The sequence below is a fragment of the Pristiophorus japonicus genome, unplaced genomic scaffold (assembly GCF_044704955.1).
Source record: "Pristiophorus japonicus isolate sPriJap1 unplaced genomic scaffold, sPriJap1.hap1 HAP1_SCAFFOLD_488, whole genome shotgun sequence".
In the NCBI taxonomy this organism is placed as follows: Eukaryota; Metazoa; Chordata; class Chondrichthyes; family Pristiophoridae; genus Pristiophorus; species Pristiophorus japonicus.
The window spans coordinates 402304-420947 of record NW_027254393.1 but is presented as its reverse complement, the minus strand read 5'-3'; positions in this window follow the sequence as shown (position 1 = coordinate 420947).

The following is an 18644-nucleotide window of genomic DNA, read 5'->3' as shown; positions in this document are numbered from 1 at the left end:
GGGAGTGAGTGAGTGACGGGGGAGGGAGTGAGTCAGTCAGTGAGTGAGTGACGGGGGAGGGAGTGAGTGAGTGACGGGGGAGGGAGTGAGTGAGTGACGGGGGAGGGAGTGAGTGAGTCAGTGAGTGAGTGACGGGGGAGGGAGTGAGTGAGTCAGTGAGTGAGTGAGTGACGGGGGAGGGAGTGAGTGAGTCAGTGAGTGAGTGACGGGGGAGGGAGTGAGTGAGTGACGGGGGAGGGAGTGAGTGAGGGAGTGAGTGACGGGGGAGGGAGTGAGTGAGGGAGTGAGTGACGGGGGAGGGAGTGAGTGAGTGACGGGGAGGGAGTGAGTGAGTGACGGGGGAGGGAGTCAGTGAGTGAGTGACGGGGGAGGGAGTCAGTGAGTGAGTGACGGGGAGGGTGTGAGTGACTGACGGGGGAGGGAGGGAGTGAGTGAGTGACGGGGGAGGGAGTGAGTGAGGGAGTAAGTGAGTGACGGGGGAGGGAGTCAGTGAGTGAGTGACGGGGGAGGGAGTGAGTGATGGGGAGGGAGTGAGTGAGTGAGGGAGTGACGGGGAGGGAGTGAGTGAGTGAGGGAGTCAGTGAGTGACGGGGGAGGGAGTGAGTGTGGGAGTGAGTGAGTGACGGGGAGGGAGTGAGTGAGTGACGGGGAGTGAGTGAGTGAGTGATGGGGGAGGGAGTGAGTGAGTGAGTGACGGGGGAGTGAGTGAGTGACGGGGGAGGGAGTGAGTGAGTGAGTGATGGGGAGGGAGTCAGTGAGTGAGTGACGGGGAGGGAGTGAGTGAGTGAGTGACGGGGAGGGAGTCAGTGAGTGAGTGAGTGACGGGGAGGGAGTCAGTGAGTGAGTGACGGGGGAGGGAGTCAGTGAGTGAGGGAGTGACGGGGAGGGAGTCAGTGAGTGAGTGACGGGGAGGGAGTGAGTGAGTGACGGGGGAGGGAGTCAGTGAGTGAGTGAGTGACGGGGAGGGAGTCAGTGAGTGAGTGACGGGGGAGGGAGTCAGTGAGTGAGGGAGTGACGGGGAGGGAGTCAGTGAGTGACGGGGAGGGAGTCTGAGTGAGTGAGGGAGTGACGGGGAGGGAGTCTGAGTGAGTGAGTGAGGGAGTGACGGGGAGGGAGTCAGTGAGTGAGTGAGTGACGGGGGAGGGAGTCTGAGTGAGTGAGGGAGTGACGGAGAGTGAGTGAGTGAGTGACGGGGGAGGGAGTCTGAGTGACGGGGAGGGAGTGAGTGAGTGACGGGGAGGGAGTGAGTGAGTGAGGGAGTGACGGGGGAGGGAGTCAGTGAGTGAGTGAGTGACGGGGGAGGGAGTGAGTGAGTGAGCGACGGGGGAGGGAGTCAGTGAGTGACGGGGAGGGAGTGAGTGAGGGAGTGAGTGAGTGACGGGGTGAGGGAGTGACGGGGGAGGGAGTCAGTGAGTGAGTGAGTGACGGGGAGGGAGTGAGTGAGTGACGGGGGAGGGAGTCAGTGAGTGAGTGAGTGACGGGGAGGGAGTCAGTGAGTGACGGGGGAGGGAGTGAGTGAGTGAGTGACGGGGAGGGAGTCAGTGAATGAGTGAGTGACGGGGAGGGAGTCAGTGAGTGACGGGGAGGGAGTCAGTGAGTGAGTGAGTGACGGGGGAGGGAGTCTGAGTGAGTGAGTGACGGGGAGGGAGACAGTGAGTGAGTGACAGGGGAGGGAGTCAGTGAGTGAGTGACGTGGGAGGGAGTCAGTGAGTGAGTGACGGGGGAGGGAGTCAGTGAGTGAGTGAGTGACGGGGGAGGGAGTCAGTGAGTGAGTGACGGGGAGGGAGTCAGTGAGTGAGTGACGGGGAGGGAGTCAGTGAGTGAGTGAGTGACGGGGAGGGAGTGAGTGAGTGACGGGGGAGGGAGTCAGTGAGTGAGTGACGGGGGAGGGAGTGAGTGAGGGAGTGAGTGAGTGACGGGGGAGGGAGTCAGTGAGTGAGTGACGGGGGAGGGAGTGAGTGACGGGGAGGGAGTGAGTGAGTGAGGGAGTGATGGGGAGGGAGTGAGTGAGTGAGGGAGTCAGTGAGTGACGGGGGAGGGAGTGATGGGGGAGTGAGTGAGTGACGGGGGAGGGAGTGAGTGAGTGAGTGACGGGGAGGGAGTGAGTGAGTGACGGGGGAGGGAGTCAGTGAGTGACGGGGGAGGGAGTGAGTGAGTGACGGGGGAGGGAGTGAGTCAGTCAGTGAGTGAGTGACGGGGGAGGGAGTGAGTGAGTGACGGGGGAGGGAGTGAGTGAGTGACGGGGGAGGGAGTGAGTGAGTCAGTGAGTGAGTGACGGGGGAGGGAGTGAGTGAGTCAGTGAGTGAGTGAGTGACGGGGGAGGGAGTGAGTGAGTCAGTGAGTGAGTGACGGGGGAGGGAGTGAGTGAGTGACGGGGGAGGGAGTGAGTGAGGGAGTGAGTGACGGGGGAGGGAGTGAGTGAGGGAGTGAGTGACGGGGGAGGGAGTGAGTGAGTGACGGGGAGGGAGTGAGTGAGTGACGGGGGAGGGAGTCAGTGAGTGAGTGACGGGGGAGGGAGTCAGTGAGTGAGTGACGGGGAGGGTGTGAGTGACTGACGGGGGAGGGAGGGAGTGAGTGAGTGACGGGGGAGGGAGTGAGTGAGGGAGTAAGTGAGTGACGGGGGAGGGAGTCAGTGAGTGAGTGACGGGGGAGGGAGTGAGTGATGGGGAGGGAGTGAGTGAGTGAGGGAGTGACGGGGAGGGAGTGAGTGAGTGAGGGAGTCAGTGAGTGACGGGGGAGGGAGTGAGTGTGGGAGTGAGTGAGTGACGGGGAGGGAGTGAGTGAGTGACGGGGAGTGAGTGAGTGAGTGATGGGGGAGGGAGTGAGTGAGTGAGTGACGGGGGAGTGAGTGAGTGACGGGGGAGGGAGTGAGTGAGTGAGTGATGGGGAGGGAGTCAGTGAGTGAGTGACGGGGAGGGAGTGAGTGAGTGAGTGACGGGGAGGGAGTCAGTGAGTGAGTGAGTGACGGGGAGGGAGTCAGTGAGTGAGTGACGGGGGAGGGAGTCAGTGAGTGAGGGAGTGACGGGGAGGGAGTCAGTGAGTGAGTGACGGGGAGGGAGTGAGTGAGTGACGGGGGAGGGAGTCAGTGAGTGAGTGAGTGACGGGGAGGGAGTCAGTGAGTGAGTGACGGGGGAGGGAGTCAGTGAGTGAGGGAGTGACGGGGAGGGAGTCAGTGAGTGACGGGGAGGGAGTCTGAGTGAGTGAGGGAGTGACGGGGAGGGAGTCTGAGTGAGTGAGTGAGGGAGTGACGGGGAGGGAGTCAGTGAGTGAGTGAGTGACGGGGGAGGGAGTCTGAGTGAGTGAGGGAGTGACGGAGAGTGAGTGAGTGAGTGACGGGGGAGGGAGTCTGAGTGACGGGGAGGGAGTGAGTGAGTGACGGGGAGGGAGTGAGTGAGTGAGGGAGTGACGGGGGAGGGAGTCAGTGAGTGAGTGAGTGACGGGGGAGGGAGTGAGTGAGTGAGCGACGGGGGAGGGAGTCAGTGAGTGACGGGGAGGGAGTGAGTGAGGGAGTGAGTGAGTGACGGGGTGAGGGAGTGACGGGGGAGGGAGTCAGTGAGTGAGTGAGTGACGGGGAGGGAGTGAGTGAGTGACGGGGGAGGGAGTCAGTGAGTGAGTGAGTGACGGGGAGGGAGTCAGTGAGTGACGGGGGAGGGAGTGAGTGAGTGAGTGACGGGGAGGGAGTCAGTGAATGAGTGAGTGACGGGGAGGGAGTCAGTGAGTGACGGGGAGGGAGTCAGTGAGTGAGTGAGTGACGGGGGAGGGAGTCTGAGTGAGTGAGTGACGGGGAGGGAGACAGTGAGTGAGTGACAGGGGAGGGAGTCAGTGAGTGAGTGACGTGGGAGGGAGTCAGTGAGTGAGTGACGGGGGAGGGAGTCAGTGAGTGAGTGAGTGACGGGGGAGGGAGTCAGTGAGTGAGTGACGGGGAGGGAGTCAGTGAGTGAGTGACGGGGAGGGAGTCAGTGAGTGAGTGAGTGACGGGGAGGGAGTCAGTGAGTGAGTGACGGGGGAGGGAGTCAGTGAGTGAGGGAGTGACGGGGAGGGAGTCAGTGAGTGAGGGAGTGAGTGAGTGACGGGGGAGGGAGTCAGTGAGTGAGTGAGTGACGGGGGAGGGAGTCAGTGAGTGAGTGACGGGGAGGGAGTCAGTGAGTGAGTGACGGGGAGGGAGTCTGAGTGAGTGAGTGACGGGGAGGGAGTCAGTGAGTGAGTGACGGGGGAGGGAGTCAGTGAGTGAGGGAGTGACGGGGAGGGAGTCAGTGAGTGAGGGAGTGAGTGAGTGACGGGGAGGGAGTCAGTGAGTGAGGGAGTGAGTGAGTGACGGGTGAGTGAGTGAGTGACGGGGGAGAGAGTGAGTGAGTGACGGGGGAGGGAGTCAGTCAGTGAGGGAGTGAGTGAGTGACGGGGGAGGGAGTGAGTGAGTCAGTGAGTGAGTGAGTGACGGGGGAGGGAGTGAGTGAGTCAGTGAGTGAGTGACGGGGGAGGGAGTGAGTGAGTCAGTGAGTGAGTGACGGGGGAGGGAGTGAGTGAGTGACGGGGGAGGGAGTGAGTGAGTGACGGGGGAGGGAGTGAGTGAGTGACGGGGGAGGGAGTGAGTGAGTGACGGGGGAGGGAGTGAGTGAGTGACGGGGGAGGGAGTCAGTGAGTGAGTGACGGGGGAGGGAGTGAGTGAGGGAGTGAGTGAGTGACGGGGGAGGGAGTCAGTGAGTGAGTGACGGGGGAGGGAGTGGGTGACGGGGGAGGGTGTCAGTGAGTGAGTGAGTGACGGGGAGGGAGTGAGTGAGGGAGGGAGTCAGTGAGTGACGGGGGAGGGAGTGATGGGGGAGTGAGTGAGTGACAGGGGAGGGAGTGAGTGAGGGAGTGACGGGGGAGGGAGTGAGTGAGTGACGGGGGAGTGAGTGAGCGAGGGAGTGAGTGAGTGACGGGGAGGGAGTGAGTGAGGGAGTGACGGGGGAGGGAGTGAGTGAGTGACGGGGGAGGGAGTGAGTGAGTGAGTGACGGGGAGGGAGTGAGTGAGTGACGGGGGAGTGAGTGAGGGAGTGAGTGAGTGACGGGGGAGTGAGTGAGTGACGGGGAGGGAGTCAGTGAGTGACGGGGGAGGGAGTCAGTGAGTGAGTGACGGGGGAGGGAGTGAGTGAGTGACGGGGGAGTGAGTGAGGGAGTGAGTGAGTGACGGGGAGGGAGTCAGTGAGTGAGTGACGGGGGAGGGAGTGAGTGAGTGACGGGGGAGGGAGTGAGTGAGGGAGTGAGTGAGTGACGGGGGAGTGAGTGAGTGACGGGGAGGGAGTGAGTGAGGGAGTGAGTGAGTGACGGGGGAGGGAGTCAGTGAGTGAGTGACGGGGAGGGAGTGAGTGAGGGAGGGAGTCAGTGAGTGACGGGGGAGTGAGTGAGTGACGGGGGAGGGAGTGAGTGAGGGAGTGAGTGAGTGACGGGGAGGGAGTGAGTGAGGGAGTGACGGGGGAGGGAGTGAGTGACTGAGTGATGGGGAGGGAGTGAGTGTGGGAGTGAGTGAGTGACGGGGGAGTGAGTGAGTGACGGGGAGGGAGTGAGTGAGTGAGTGACGGGGGAGGGAGTGAGTGACGGGGAGGGAGTGAGTGAGTGACGGGGGAGGGAGTCAGTGAGTGAGTGACGGGGGAGGGAGTGAGTGAGGGAGTGAGTGAGTGACGGGGGAGGGAGTCAGTGAGTGAGTGACGGGGGAGGGAGTGAGTGACGGGGAGGGAGTGAGTGAGTGAGGGAGTGATGGGGAGGGAGTGAGTGAGTGAGGGAGTCAGTGAGTGACGGGGGAGGGAGTGATGGGGGAGTGAGTGAGTGACGGGGGAGGGAGTGAGTGAGTGAGTGACGGGGAGGGAGTGAGTGAGTGACGGGGGAGGGAGTCAGTGAGTGACGGGGGAGGGAGTGAGTGAGTGACGGGGGAGGGAGTGAGTCAGTCAGTGAGTGAGTGACGGGGGAGGGAGTGAGTGAGTGACGGGGGAGGGAGTGAGTGAGTGACGGGGGAGGGAGTGAGTGAGTCAGTGAGTGAGTGACGGGGGAGGGAGTGAGTGAGTCAGTGAGTGAGTGAGTGACGGGGGAGGGAGTGAGTGAGTCAGTGAGTGAGTGACGGGGGAGGGAGTGAGTGAGTGACGGGGGAGGGAGTGAGTGAGGGAGTGAGTGACGGGGGAGGGAGTGAGTGAGGGAGTGAGTGACGGGGGAGGGAGTGAGTGAGTGACGGGGAGGGAGTGAGTGAGTGACGGGGGAGGGAGTCAGTGAGTGAGTGACGGGGGAGGGAGTCAGTGAGTGAGTGACGGGGAGGGTGTGAGTGACTGACGGGGGAGGGAGGGAGTGAGTGAGTGACGGGGGAGGGAGTGAGTGAGGGAGTAAGTGAGTGACGGGGGAGGGAGTCAGTGAGTGAGTGACGGGGGAGGGAGTGAGTGATGGGGAGGGAGTGAGTGAGTGAGGGAGTGACGGGGAGGGAGTGAGTGAGTGAGGGAGTCAGTGAGTGACGGGGGAGGGAGTGAGTGTGGGAGTGAGTGAGTGACGGGGAGGGAGTGAGTGAGTGACGGGGAGTGAGTGAGTGAGTGATGGGGGAGGGAGTGAGTGAGTGAGTGACGGGGGAGTGAGTGAGTGACGGGGGAGGGAGTGAGTGAGTGAGTGATGGGGAGGGAGTCAGTGAGTGAGTGACGGGGAGGGAGTGAGTGAGTGAGTGACGGGGAGGGAGTCAGTGAGTGAGTGAGTGACGGGGAGGGAGTCAGTGAGTGAGTGACGGGGGAGGGAGTCAGTGAGTGAGGGAGTGACGGGGAGGGAGTCAGTGAGTGAGTGACGGGGAGGGAGTGAGTGAGTGACGGGGGAGGGAGTCAGTGAGTGAGTGAGTGACGGGGAGGGAGTCAGTGAGTGAGTGACGGGGGAGGGAGTCAGTGAGTGAGGGAGTGACGGGGAGGGAGTCAGTGAGTGACGGGGAGGGAGTCTGAGTGAGTGAGGGAGTGACGGGGAGGGAGTCTGAGTGAGTGAGTGAGGGAGTGACGGGGAGGGAGTCAGTGAGTGAGTGAGTGACGGGGGAGGGAGTCTGAGTGAGTGAGGGAGTGACGGAGAGTGAGTGAGTGACGGGGGAGGGAGTCTGAGTGACGGGGAGGGAGTGAGTGAGTGACGGGGAGGGAGTGAGTGAGTGAGGGAGTGACGGGGGAGGGAGTCAGTGAGTGAGTGAGTGACGGGGGAGGGAGTGAGTGAGTGAGCGACGGGGGAGGGAGTCAGTGAGTGACGGGGAGGGAGTGAGTGAGGGAGTGAGTGAGTGACGGGGTGAGGGAGTGACGGGGGAGGGAGTCAGTGAGTGAGTGAGTGACGGGGAGGGAGTGAGTGAGTGACGGGGGAGGGAGTCAGTGAGTGAGTGAGTGACGGGGAGGGAGTCAGTGAGTGACGGGGGAGGGAGTGAGTGAGTGAGTGACGGGGAGGGAGTCAGTGAATGAGTGAGTGACGGGGAGGGAGTCAGTGAGTGACGGGGAGGGAGTCAGTGAGTGAGTGAGTGACGGGGGAGGGAGTCTGAGTGAGTGAGTGACGGGGAGGGAGACAGTGAGTGAGTGACAGGGGAGGGAGTCAGTGAGTGAGTGACGTGGGAGGGAGTCAGTGAGTGAGTGACGGGGGAGGGAGTCAGTGAGTGAGTGAGTGACGGGGGAGGGAGTCAGTGAGTGAGTGACGGGGAGGGAGTCAGTGAGTGAGTGACGGGGAGGGAGTCAGTGAGTGAGTGAGTGACGGGGAGGGAGTCAGTGAGTGAGTGACGGGGGAGGGAGTCAGTGAGTGAGGGAGTGACGGGGAGGGAGTCAGTGAGTGAGGGAGTGAGTGAGTGACGGGGGAGGGAGTCAGTGAGTGAGTGAGTGACGGGGGAGGGAGTCAGTGAGTGAGTGACGGGGAGGGAGTCAGTGAGTGAGTGACGGGGAGGGAGTCTGAGTGAGTGAGTGACGGGGAGGGAGTCAGTGAGTGAGTGACGGGGGAGGGAGTCAGTGAGTGAGGGAGTGACGGGGAGGGAGTCAGTGAGTGAGGGAGTGAGTGAGTGACGGGGAGGGAGTCAGTGAGTGAGGGAGTGAGTGAGTGACGGGTGAGTGAGTGAGTGACGGGGGAGAGAGTGAGTGAGTGACGGGGGAGGGAGTCAGTCAGTGAGGGAGTGAGTGAGTGACGGGGGAGGGAGTGAGTGAGTCAGTGAGTGAGTGAGTGACGGGGGAGGGAGTGAGTGAGTCAGTGAGTGAGTGACGGGGGAGGGAGTGAGTGAGTCAGTGAGTGAGTGACGGGGGAGGGAGTGAGTGAGTGACGGGGGAGGGAGTGAGTGAGTGACGGGGGAGGGAGTGAGTGAGTGACGGGGGAGGGAGTGAGTGAGTGACGGGGGAGGGAGTGAGTGAGTGACGGGGGAGGGAGTCAGTGAGTGAGTGACGGGGGAGGGAGTGAGTGAGGGAGTGAGTGAGTGACGGGGGAGGGAGTCAGTGAGTGAGTGACGGGGGAGGGAGTGGGTGACGGGGGAGGGTGTCAGTGAGTGAGTGAGTGACGGGGAGGGAGTGAGTGAGGGAGGGAGTCAGTGAGTGACGGGGGAGGGAGTGATGGGGGAGTGAGTGAGTGACAGGGGAGGGAGTGAGTGAGGGAGTGACGGGGGAGGGAGTGAGTGAGTGACGGGGGAGTGAGTGAGCGAGGGAGTGAGTGAGTGACGGGGAGGGAGTGAGTGAGGGAGTGACGGGGGAGGGAGTGAGTGAGTGACGGGGGAGGGAGTGAGTGAGTGAGTGACGGGGAGGGAGTGAGTGAGTGACGGGGGAGTGAGTGAGGGAGTGAGTGAGTGACGGGGGAGTGAGTGAGTGACGGGGAGGGAGTCAGTGAGTGACGGGGGAGGGAGTCAGTGAGTGAGTGACGGGGGAGGGAGTGAGTGAGTGACGGGGGAGTGAGTGAGGGAGTGAGTGAGTGACGGGGAGGGAGTCAGTGAGTGAGTGACGGGGGAGGGAGTGAGTGAGTGACGGGGGAGGGAGTGAGTGAGGGAGTGAGTGAGTGACGGGGGAGTGAGTGAGTGACGGGGAGGGAGTGAGTGAGGGAGTGAGTGAGTGACGGGGGAGGGAGTCAGTGAGTGAGTGACGGGGAGGGAGTGAGTGAGGGAGGGAGTCAGTGAGTGACGGGGGAGTGAGTGAGTGACGGGGGAGGGAGTGAGTGAGGGAGTGAGTGAGTGACGGGGAGGGAGTGAGTGAGGGAGTGACGGGGGAGGGAGTGAGTGACTGAGTGATGGGGAGGGAGTGAGTGTGGGAGTGAGTGAGTGACGGGGGAGTGAGTGAGTGACGGGGAGGGAGTGAGTGAGTGAGTGACGGGGGAGGGAGTGAGTGACGGGGAGGGAGTGAGTGAGTGACGGGGGAGGGAGTCAGTGAGTGAGTGACGGGGGAGGGAGTGAGTGACGGGGAGTGAGGGAGTGAGTGAGTGACGGGGGAGGGAGTGAGTGAGGGAGTGAGTGAGTGACGGGGAGTGAGTGAGTGACGGGGGAGGGAGTCAGTGAGTGAGTGACGGGGGAGTGAGTGAGTGACGGGGAGGGAGTCAGTGAGGGAGTGAGTGAGTGACGGGGGAGGGAGTGAGTGAGTGACGGGGGAGGGAGTGAGTGAGTGACGGGGGAGGGAGTGAGTGAGTGACGGGGAGGGAGTGAGTGAGTCAGTGAGTGAGTGACGGGGGAGGGAGTGAGTGAGTGACGGGGGAGGGAGTGAGTGAGTGACGGGGAGGGAGTGAGTGAGTGACGGGGAGGGAGTCAGTGAGTGAGTGACGGGGGAGGGAGTCAGTGAGTGAGTGACGGGGGAGGGAGTCAGTGAGTGAGTGACGGGGAGGGAGTGAGTGAGTGACGGGGAGGGAGTGAGTGAGTGACGGGGGAGGGAGTCAGTGAGTGAGTGACGGGGAGGGAGTGAGTGAAGGAGTGAGTGAGTGACGGGGGAGGGAGTCAGTGAGTGAGTGACGGGGGAGTGAGTGAGTGAGGGAGTGAGTGACGGGGAGGGAGTGAGTGACTGAGGGAGTGACGGGGAGGGAGTGAGTGAGTGAGGGAGTCAGTGAGTGACGGGGGAGGGAGTGATGGGGGAGTGAGTGAGTGACGGGGGAGGGAGTGAGTGTGGGAGTGAGTGAGTGACGGGGAGTGAGTGAGTGACGGGGGAGGGAGTGAGTGAGTGACGGGGGAGGGAGTGAGTGAGTGAGTGACGGGGGAGGGAGTCAGTGAGTGAGTGACGGGGAGTGAGTGAGTGAGTGACAGGGGAGGGAGTCAGTGAGTGACGGGGAGGGAGTGAGTGAGGGAGTGAGTGAGTGACGGGGAGGGAGTGAGTGAGTGAGGGAGTGACGGGGGAGGGAGTCAGTGAGTGAGTGAGTGACGGGGGAGGGAGTCAGTGAGTGACGGGGAGGGAGTCAGTGAGTGAGTGAGTGACGGGGAGGGAGTCAGTGAGTGAGTGACGGGGGAGGGAGTCTGAGTGAGTGAGTGACTGGGAGGGAGTCAGTGAGTGAGTGAGTGACGGGGGAGGGAGTCAGTGAGTGAGTGACGGGGAGGGAGTCAGTGAGTGAGTGAGTGACGGGGAGGGAGTCAGTGAGTGAGTGAGTGACGGGGAGGGAGTCAGTGAGTGAGGGAGTGACGGGGAGGGAGTCTGAGTGAGTGAGTGACGGGGAGGGAGTCAGTGAGTGAGTGACGGGGGAGGGAGTCAGTGAGTGAGTGAGTGACGGGGAGGGAGTCAGTGAGTGAGTGACGGGGGAGGGAGTCAGTGAGTGAGGGAGTGACGGGGAGGGAGTCAGTGAGTGAGTGACGGGGGAGGGAGTCAGTGAGTGAGTGACGGGGGAGGGAGTCAGTGAGTGACGGGGGAGGGAGTCTGAGTGAGTGAGTGACGGGGAGGGAGTCAGTGAGTGACGGGGAGGGAGTCTGAGTGAGTGAGGGAGTGACGGGGAGGGAGTCTGAGTGAGTGAGTGAGGGAGTGACGGGGAGGGAGTCAGTGAGTGAGTGACGGGGGAGGGAGTCTGAGTGAGTGAGGGAGTGACGGAGAGGGAGTGAGTGAGTGACGGGGGAGGGAGTCAGTGAGTGACGGGGAGGGAGTGAGTGAGGGAGTGAGTGAGTGACGGGGAGGGAGTGAGTGAGTGAGCGACGGGGGAGGGAGTCAGTGAGTGACGGGGGAGGGAGTGACGGGGAGGGAGTCAGTGAGTGAGTGACGGGGAGGGAGTGAGTGAGTGACGGGGAGGGAGTGAGTGAGTGACGGGGAGGGAGTCAGTGAGTGAGTGACGGGGGAGGGAGTCAGTGAGTGAGTGACGGGGAGGGAGTCAGTGAGTGAGTGACGGGGGAGGGAGTCAGTGAGTAAGTGAGTGACGGGGGAGGGAGTCAGTGAGTGAGGGAGTGAGTGAGTGACGGGGGAGGGAGTCAGTGAGTGAGTGAGTGACGGGGAGGGAGTCAGTGAGTGAGTGAGTGACGGGGAGGGAGTCAGTGAGTGAGTGAGTGAGTGACGGGGGAGGGAGTGAGTGAGTGACGGGGAGGGAGTCAGTGAGTGAGTGACGGGGAGGGAGTCAGTGAGTGAGTGAGTGACGGGGAGGGAGTCAGTGAGTGAGTGACGGGGGAGGGAGTCAGTGAGTGAGGGAGTGACGGGGAGGGAGTCAGTGAGTGAGGGAGTGAGTGAGTGACGGGGAGGGAGTCAGTGAGTGAGGGAGTGACGGGGAGGGAGTCAGTGAGTGAGTGACGGGGGAGGGAGTCAGTGAGTGAGTGACGGGGAGGGAGTCAGTGAGTGAGTGACGGGGAGGGAGTCAGTGAGTGAGTGACGGGGGAGGGAGTCAGTGAGTGAGTGACGGGGAGGGAGTCAGTGAGTGAGTGACGGGGGAGGGAGTCAGTGAGTAAGTGAGTGACGGGGGAGGGAGTCAGTGAGTGAGTGACGGGGAGGGAGTCAGTGAGTGAGTGACGGGGAGGGAGTCAGTGAGTGAGTGAGTGACGGGGAGGGAGTCAGTGAGTGAGTGACGGGGGAGGGAGTCAGTGAGTGAGGGAGTGACGGGGAGGGAGTCAGTGAGTGAGGGAGTGAGTGAGTGACGGGGGAGTGAGTGAGTGAGTGACGGGGGAGAGAGTGAGTGAGTGACGGGGGAGGGAGTCAGTCAGTGAGGGAGTGAGTGAGTGACGGGGGAGGGAGTGAGTGAGTCAGTGAGTGAGTGACGGGGGAGGGAGTGAGTGAGTCAGTGAGTGAGTGACGGGGGAGGGAGTGAGTGAGTGACGGGGAGGGAGTGAGTGAGTGACGGGGGAGGGAGTGAGTGAGTGAGTGAGGGAGGGAGTCAGTGAGTGACGGGGGAGGGAGTGATGGGGGAGTGAGTGAGTGACGGGGGAGGGAGTGAGTGAGGGAGTGACGGGGGAGGGAGTGAGTGAGTGACGGGGGAGTGAGTGAGGGAGTGAGTGAGTGACGGGGAGGGAGTGAGTGAGGGAGTGACGGGGGAGGGAGTGAGTGAGTGACGGGGGAGGGAGTGAGTGAGTGAGTGACGGGGGAGGGAGTGAGTGAGTGACGGGGGAGTGAGTGAGTGAGGGAGTGAGTGAGTGACGGGGGAGTGAGTGAGTGACGGGGAGGGAGTCAGTGAGTGAGTGACGGGGGAGGGAGTCAGTGAGTGAGTGACGGGGGAGGGAGTGAGTGAGTGACGGGGGAGTGAGTGAGTGAGGGAGTGAGTGAGTGACGGGGAGGGAGTCAGTGAGTGAGTGACGGGGGAGGGAGTGAGTGAGTGAGGGAGTCAGTGAGTGACGGGGGAGGGAGTGATGGGGGAGTGAGTGAGTGACGGGGAGGTAGTGAGTGAGGGAGTGAGTGAGTGACGGGGAGGGAGTGAGTGACGGGGAGTGAGTGAGTGAGTGACGGGGGAGTGAGTGAGTGACGGGGAGGGAGTGAGTGAGGGAGTGAGTGAGTGACGGGGGAGGGAGTCAGTGAGTGAGTGACGGGGAGGGAGTGAGTGAGGGAGGGAGTCAGTGAGTGACGGGGGAGGGAGTGATGGGGGAGTGAGTGAGTGACGGGGGAGGGAGTGAGTGAGGGAGTGAGTGAGTGACGGGGGAGTGAGTGAGTGACGGGGAGGGAGTGAGTGAGGGAGTGAGTGAGTGACGGGGGAGGGAGTCAGTGAGTGAGTGACGGGGAGGGAGTGAGTGAGGGAGGGAGTCAGTGAGTGACGGGGAGGGAGTGATGGGGGAGTGAGTGAGTGACGGGGAGGGAGTGAGTGAGGGAGTGAGTGAGTGACGGGGAGGGAGTGAGTGAGGGAGTGACGGGGGAGGGAGTGAGTGAGTGACGGGGAGGGAGTGAGTGACTGAGTGATGGGGAGGGAGTGAGTGTGGGAGTGAGTGAGTGACGGGGGAGTGAGTGAGTGACGGGGGAGTGAGTGAGTGACGGGGAGTGAGTGAGGGAGTGACGGGGAGGGAGTCAGTGAGTGAGTGACGGGGGAGGGAGTGAGTGACGGGGAGGGAGTGAGTGAGTGACGGGGAAGGGAGTCAGTGAGTGAGTGACGGGGGAGGGAGTGAGTGACGGGGAGTGAGGGAGTGAGTGAGTGACGGGGGAGGGAGTGAGTGAGGGAGTGAGTGAGTGACGGGGAGGGAGTGAGTGAGTGACGGGGGAGGGAGTCAGTGAGTGAGTGACGGGGGAGTGAGTGAGTGACGGGGAGGGAGTCAGTGAGGGAGTGAGTGAGTGACGGGGGAGGGAGTGAGTGAGTGACGGGGGAGGGAGTGAGTGAGTGACGGGGAGGGAGTGAGTGAGTGACGGGGGAGGGAGTGAGTGAGTGAGTGACGGGGGAGGGAGTGAGTGAGTGACGGGGGAGGGAGTGAGTGAGTGACGGGGGAGGGAGTGAGTGAGTGACGGGGGAGGGAGTGAGTGAGTGACGGGGGAGGGAGTGAGTGAGTGACGGGGGAGGGAGTCAGTGAGTGAGTGACGGGGGAGGGAGTCAGTGAGTGAGTGACGGGGGAGGGAGTGAGTGAGTCAGTGAGTGAGTGACGGGGGAGGGAGTGAGTGAGTGACGGGGAGGGAGTGAGTGAGTGACGGGGGAGGGAGTCAGTGAGTGAGTGACGGGGGAGGGAGTCAGTGAGTGAGTGACGGGGGAGGGAGTGAGTGAGTGAGTGACGGGGGAGGGAGTCAGTGAGTGAGTGACGGGGAGGGAGTGAGTGAGGGAGTGAGTGAGTGACGGGGGAGGGAGTCAGTGAGTGAGTGACGGGGGAGGGAGTGAGTGAGGGAGTGAGTGACGGGGAGGGAGTGAGTGAGTGAGGGAGTGACGGGGAGGGAGTGAGTGAGTGAGGGAGTCAGTGAGTGACGGGGGAGGGAGTGATGGGGGAGTGAGTGAGTGACGGGGGAGGGAGTGAGTGTGGGAGTGAGTGAGTGACGGGGAGGGAGTGAGTGAGTGACGGGGAGGGAGTCAGTGAGTGAGTGAGTGACGGGGAGGGAGTCTGAGTGAGTGAGTGACGGGGAGGGAGTCTGAGTGAGTGAGTGACGGGGAGGGAGTCAGTGAGTGAGTGACAGGGGAGGGAGTCAGTGAGTGAGGGAGTGAGTGAGTGAGTGACGGGGGAGGGAGTCAGTGAGTGAGTGAGTGACGGGGGAGGGAGTCAGTGAGTGAGGGAGTGACGGGGAGGGAGTCAGTGAGTGAGTGAGTGACGGGGAGGGAGGGAGTCAGTGAGTGAGTGAGTGACGGGGGAGGGAGTCAGTGAGTGAGGGAGTGAGTGAGTGAGTGACGGGGAGGGAGTCTGAGTGAGTGAGGGAGTGACGGGGAGGGAGTCAGTGAGTGAGTGAGTGACGGGGAGGGAGTCAGTGAGTGAGTGAGTGACGGGGGAGGGAGTCAGTGAGTGAGGGAGTGACGGGGAGGGAGTCAGTGAGTGAGTGACGGGGAGGGAGTCAGTGAGTGAGTGAGTGACGGGGAGGGAGTCTGAGTGAGTGAGTGACGGGGAGGGAGTCAGTGAGTGAGTGACGGGGGAGGGAGTCAGTGAGTGAGGGAGTGACGGGGAGGGAGTGAGTGAGGGAGGGAGTGACGGGGAGGGAGTCAGTGAGTGAGTGACGGGGGAGGGAGTCAGTGAGTGAGGGAGTGACGGGGAGGGAGGGAGTGAGTGAGTGACGGGGGAGGGAGTCAGTGAGTGAGGGAGTGAGTGAGTGACGGGGGAGGGAGTCAGTGAGTGAGGGAGTGAGTGAGTGAGTGACGGGGGAGGGAGTCAGTGAGTGAGTGACGGGGGAGGGAGTCAGTGAGTGAGGGAGTGAGTGAGTGAGTGACGGGGGAGGGAGTCAGTGAGTGAGGGAGTGACGGGGAGGGAGTCAGTGAGTGAGGGAGTGACGGGGAGGGAGTCAGTGAGTGAGTGACGGGGGAGGGAGTCAGTGAGTGAGGGAGTGAGTGAGTGAGTGACGGGGGAGGGAGTCAGTGAGTGAGGGAGTGACGGGGAGGGAGTCAGTGAGTGAGGGAGTGACGGGGAGGGAGTCAGTGAGTGAGTGACGGGGGAGGGAGTCAGTGAGTGAGGGAGTGAGTGAGTGAGTGACGGGGAGGGAGTCAGTGAGTGAGGGAGTGACGGGGAGGGAGTCAGTGAGTGAGTGACGGGGGAGGGAGTCAGTGAGTGAGGGAGTGAGTGAGTGACGGGGAGGGAGTCAGTGAGTGAGTGAGTGACGGGGAGGGAGTCAGTGAGTGAGTGACGGGGGAGGGAGTCAGTGAGTGAGTGACGGGGGAGGGAGTCAGTGAGTGAGTGAGTGACGGGGAGGGAGTCAGTGAGTGAGTGACGGGGGAGGGAGTCAGTGAGTGAGTGACGGGGGAGGGAGTCAGTGAGTGAGTGACGGGGGAGGGAGTCAGTGAGTGAGTGACGGGGAGGGAGTCAGTGAGTGAGTGAGTGACGGGGAGGGAGTCAGTGAGTGAGTGACGGGGGAGGGAGTCAGTGAGTGAGTGAGTGACGGGGGAGGGAGTCAGTGAGTGAGTGACGGGGGAGGGAGTCAGTGAGTGAGTGAGTGACGGGGAGGGAGTCAGTGAGTGAGGGAGTGACGGGGAGGGAGTCAGTGAGTGAGTGACGGGGGAGGGAGTGAGTGAGTGACGGGGGAGGGAGTCAGTGAGTGAGTGAGTGACGGGGGAGGGAGTGAGTGAGTGACGGGGAGGGAGTGAGTGAGTGACGGGGGAGGGAGCCTGAGTGAGTGAGGGAGTGACGGGGGAGGGAGTCTGAGTGAGTGAGGGAGTGACGGGGAGGGAGTCAGTGAGTGAGTGAGTGACGGGGGAGGGAGTCTGAGTGAGTGAGGGAGTGACGGGGAGGGAGTCAGTGAGTGAGAGTGAGTGAGTGACGGAGGAGGGAGTCAGTGAGGGTCTGACGGGAGTGAGTGAAGTGAGGAGTGAGTGGAGTGAGTGAGGGAGAAGTGAAGAGTGAGTGAGTGACGGGGAGGGAGTCAGTGAGTGAGTGACGGGGGAGGGAGTCAGTGAGTGAGTGACGGGGGAGGGAGTCAGAGTGAGTGAGTGACGGGGGAGGGAGTGAGTGAGTGACGGGGGAGGGAGTGAGTGATTGACGGGAGTGAGTGAAGTGAGGAGTGAGGGAGGAGTGAGTGAGGGAGATGAATGAAGGGACTGAGTGAGGGAGGGAGCGGCCTCTGTGTCTGTGGCGGGTATACTGGTCATTGGGCACGAGTAACTAGTGAGCGACCCGCGACCCACCGAACTGTGAGCGACCCGCGACCCACCGAACTGTGAGCGACCCGCGACCCACCGAACTGTGAGCGACCCGCGACCCACCGAACTGTTGCTGACCAGAGAATGGCTAACTATAATGGTCAAGGCTGCTGACCCAGCAGCAATAACTGACCAAAATATTGCTAACTAGTGAGTTTTACTGATGAGTTACTAGCTGTTACTGGACTAGTAACTGTAGCAACTTGCATTCGTGAAATGCCTCTAACGTAGCAAGCAATGTTCAACCAATTGTTAATTTAAAATCGGAGATTGCTAGCTTTCTGTTTACGAAAGATATTAAGGGATATGGGGCAACGGCGGGTGTATTGCGTTAGCTCGCAGATCAGCCACGATCTCAATGAATGGCGGGGCAACTCAATGGCCTTCTCCTGTTCCTATGTCCCAAAGCGTTTCACAAGAGCGTAATGAAACAACATTTGACACTGAGCCACAGAGAGATTATGGCATATGACCAAAAGGTTGCTCAGAGATGTATGTTTTCAGGAGCGCCTTTAAGGTGGAAAGAGAGGTGGAGAGGTTTAGGGAGGGAGTTCCAGAGCTTGGGGCCCAGGCAACAGAAGGCAAGGCCACCGATGGTGGAGCGATTATAATCAGCGATGCTCGAGGGCAGAATTAGAGGAATGCAGATATCTTAGGGCGAGGGAAGGAGATACATACATACACACACACACACACACACACACACATATGGGGATATATATATATATATATAATATCACCCCGCCCCCCCCCCCTCAAAAAAATCTGCAAAGGGATACAGACAGACTAAGTGAGTGGGCAAAAATTTGGCAGATGGAGTATAATGTGGGAAAATGTGAGGTTATCCACTTTGGCAGAAAAAAATAGAAAAGCAAATTATAATTCAAATGGAGGAAAATTACAAAGTGCTGCAGTAAACAGGGACCTGGGGGTCCTTGTACATGAAACACAAAAAGTCAGTCTGCAGGTACAGCAAGTGATCAGGAAGGCCAATGGAATGTTGGCCTTTATTGCAAGGGGGATGGAGTATAAAAGCAGAGAAGTCCTGCTACAACTGTACAGGGTATTGGTGAGGCCACACCTGGAGTACTGCGTACAGTTCTGGTCTCCGTATTTAAGGAAGGATATACTTGCATTGGAGGCTGTTCAGAGAAGGTTCACTCGGTTGATTCCGGAGATGAGGGGGTTGTCTTATGAGGAAAGGTTGAGCAGGTTGGGCCTCTACTCATTGGAGTTGAGATAAGAGGTGATCTTATTGAAACATATAAGATACTGAGGGGGCTCGACAAGGTGGATGCAGAGAGGATATTTCCACTCATAGGGGAAACTAAAACTAGGGACATAGTCTCAGAATAAGGGGCCGGCCATTTAAATCTGAGACGAGGAGGAATTTCTTCTCTCAGAGGGTTGTAAATCTGTGGAATTCTCTGCCCCAGAGAGCTGTGGAGGCTGGGTCATTGAATATATTTAAGGTGGAGATAGACAGATTTTTGAGCGATAAGGGAGTGAAGGGTTATGGGGAGCGGGTGGGGAAGTGGAGCTGAGTCCATGATCAGATCAGCCATGATCGTATTGAATAGTGGAGCAGGCTCGAGGGGCCGAATGGCCGACTCCTGCTCCTATTATGTTGTTAATATGATAAAGATGCTGTATAAATAGAAGTTGACGAATTTTAATTACAGGACCTGGGAGAAAATTTATTCGCCCCATAAGTTGAATTTTATTGGTGTGAATTGGTTTTAAAAACTGATTTTTTTTAATACCTATTCTGAATTTCTCACTAATTTAGCAGTAATTGTACTTTGAATTTTTGTTTGTGTAAAATTCTATGCCAAGGATTGCTCCATTGGTCTCGCTCACCCCCCGAGTCAGAAGGTTGTGGGTTCAAGCCACACGCGAGACTCAAGCCCCACAATCCACGTTGATACCCTGATGAGGGAGCGCCGCACTGTTGGAGGGGCAGTACTGAGGGAGCACTGCACTGTCGGAGGGGCAGTACTGAGGGAGTGCTGCACTGTCGGAGGGGCAGTACTGAGGGAGTGCTGCAC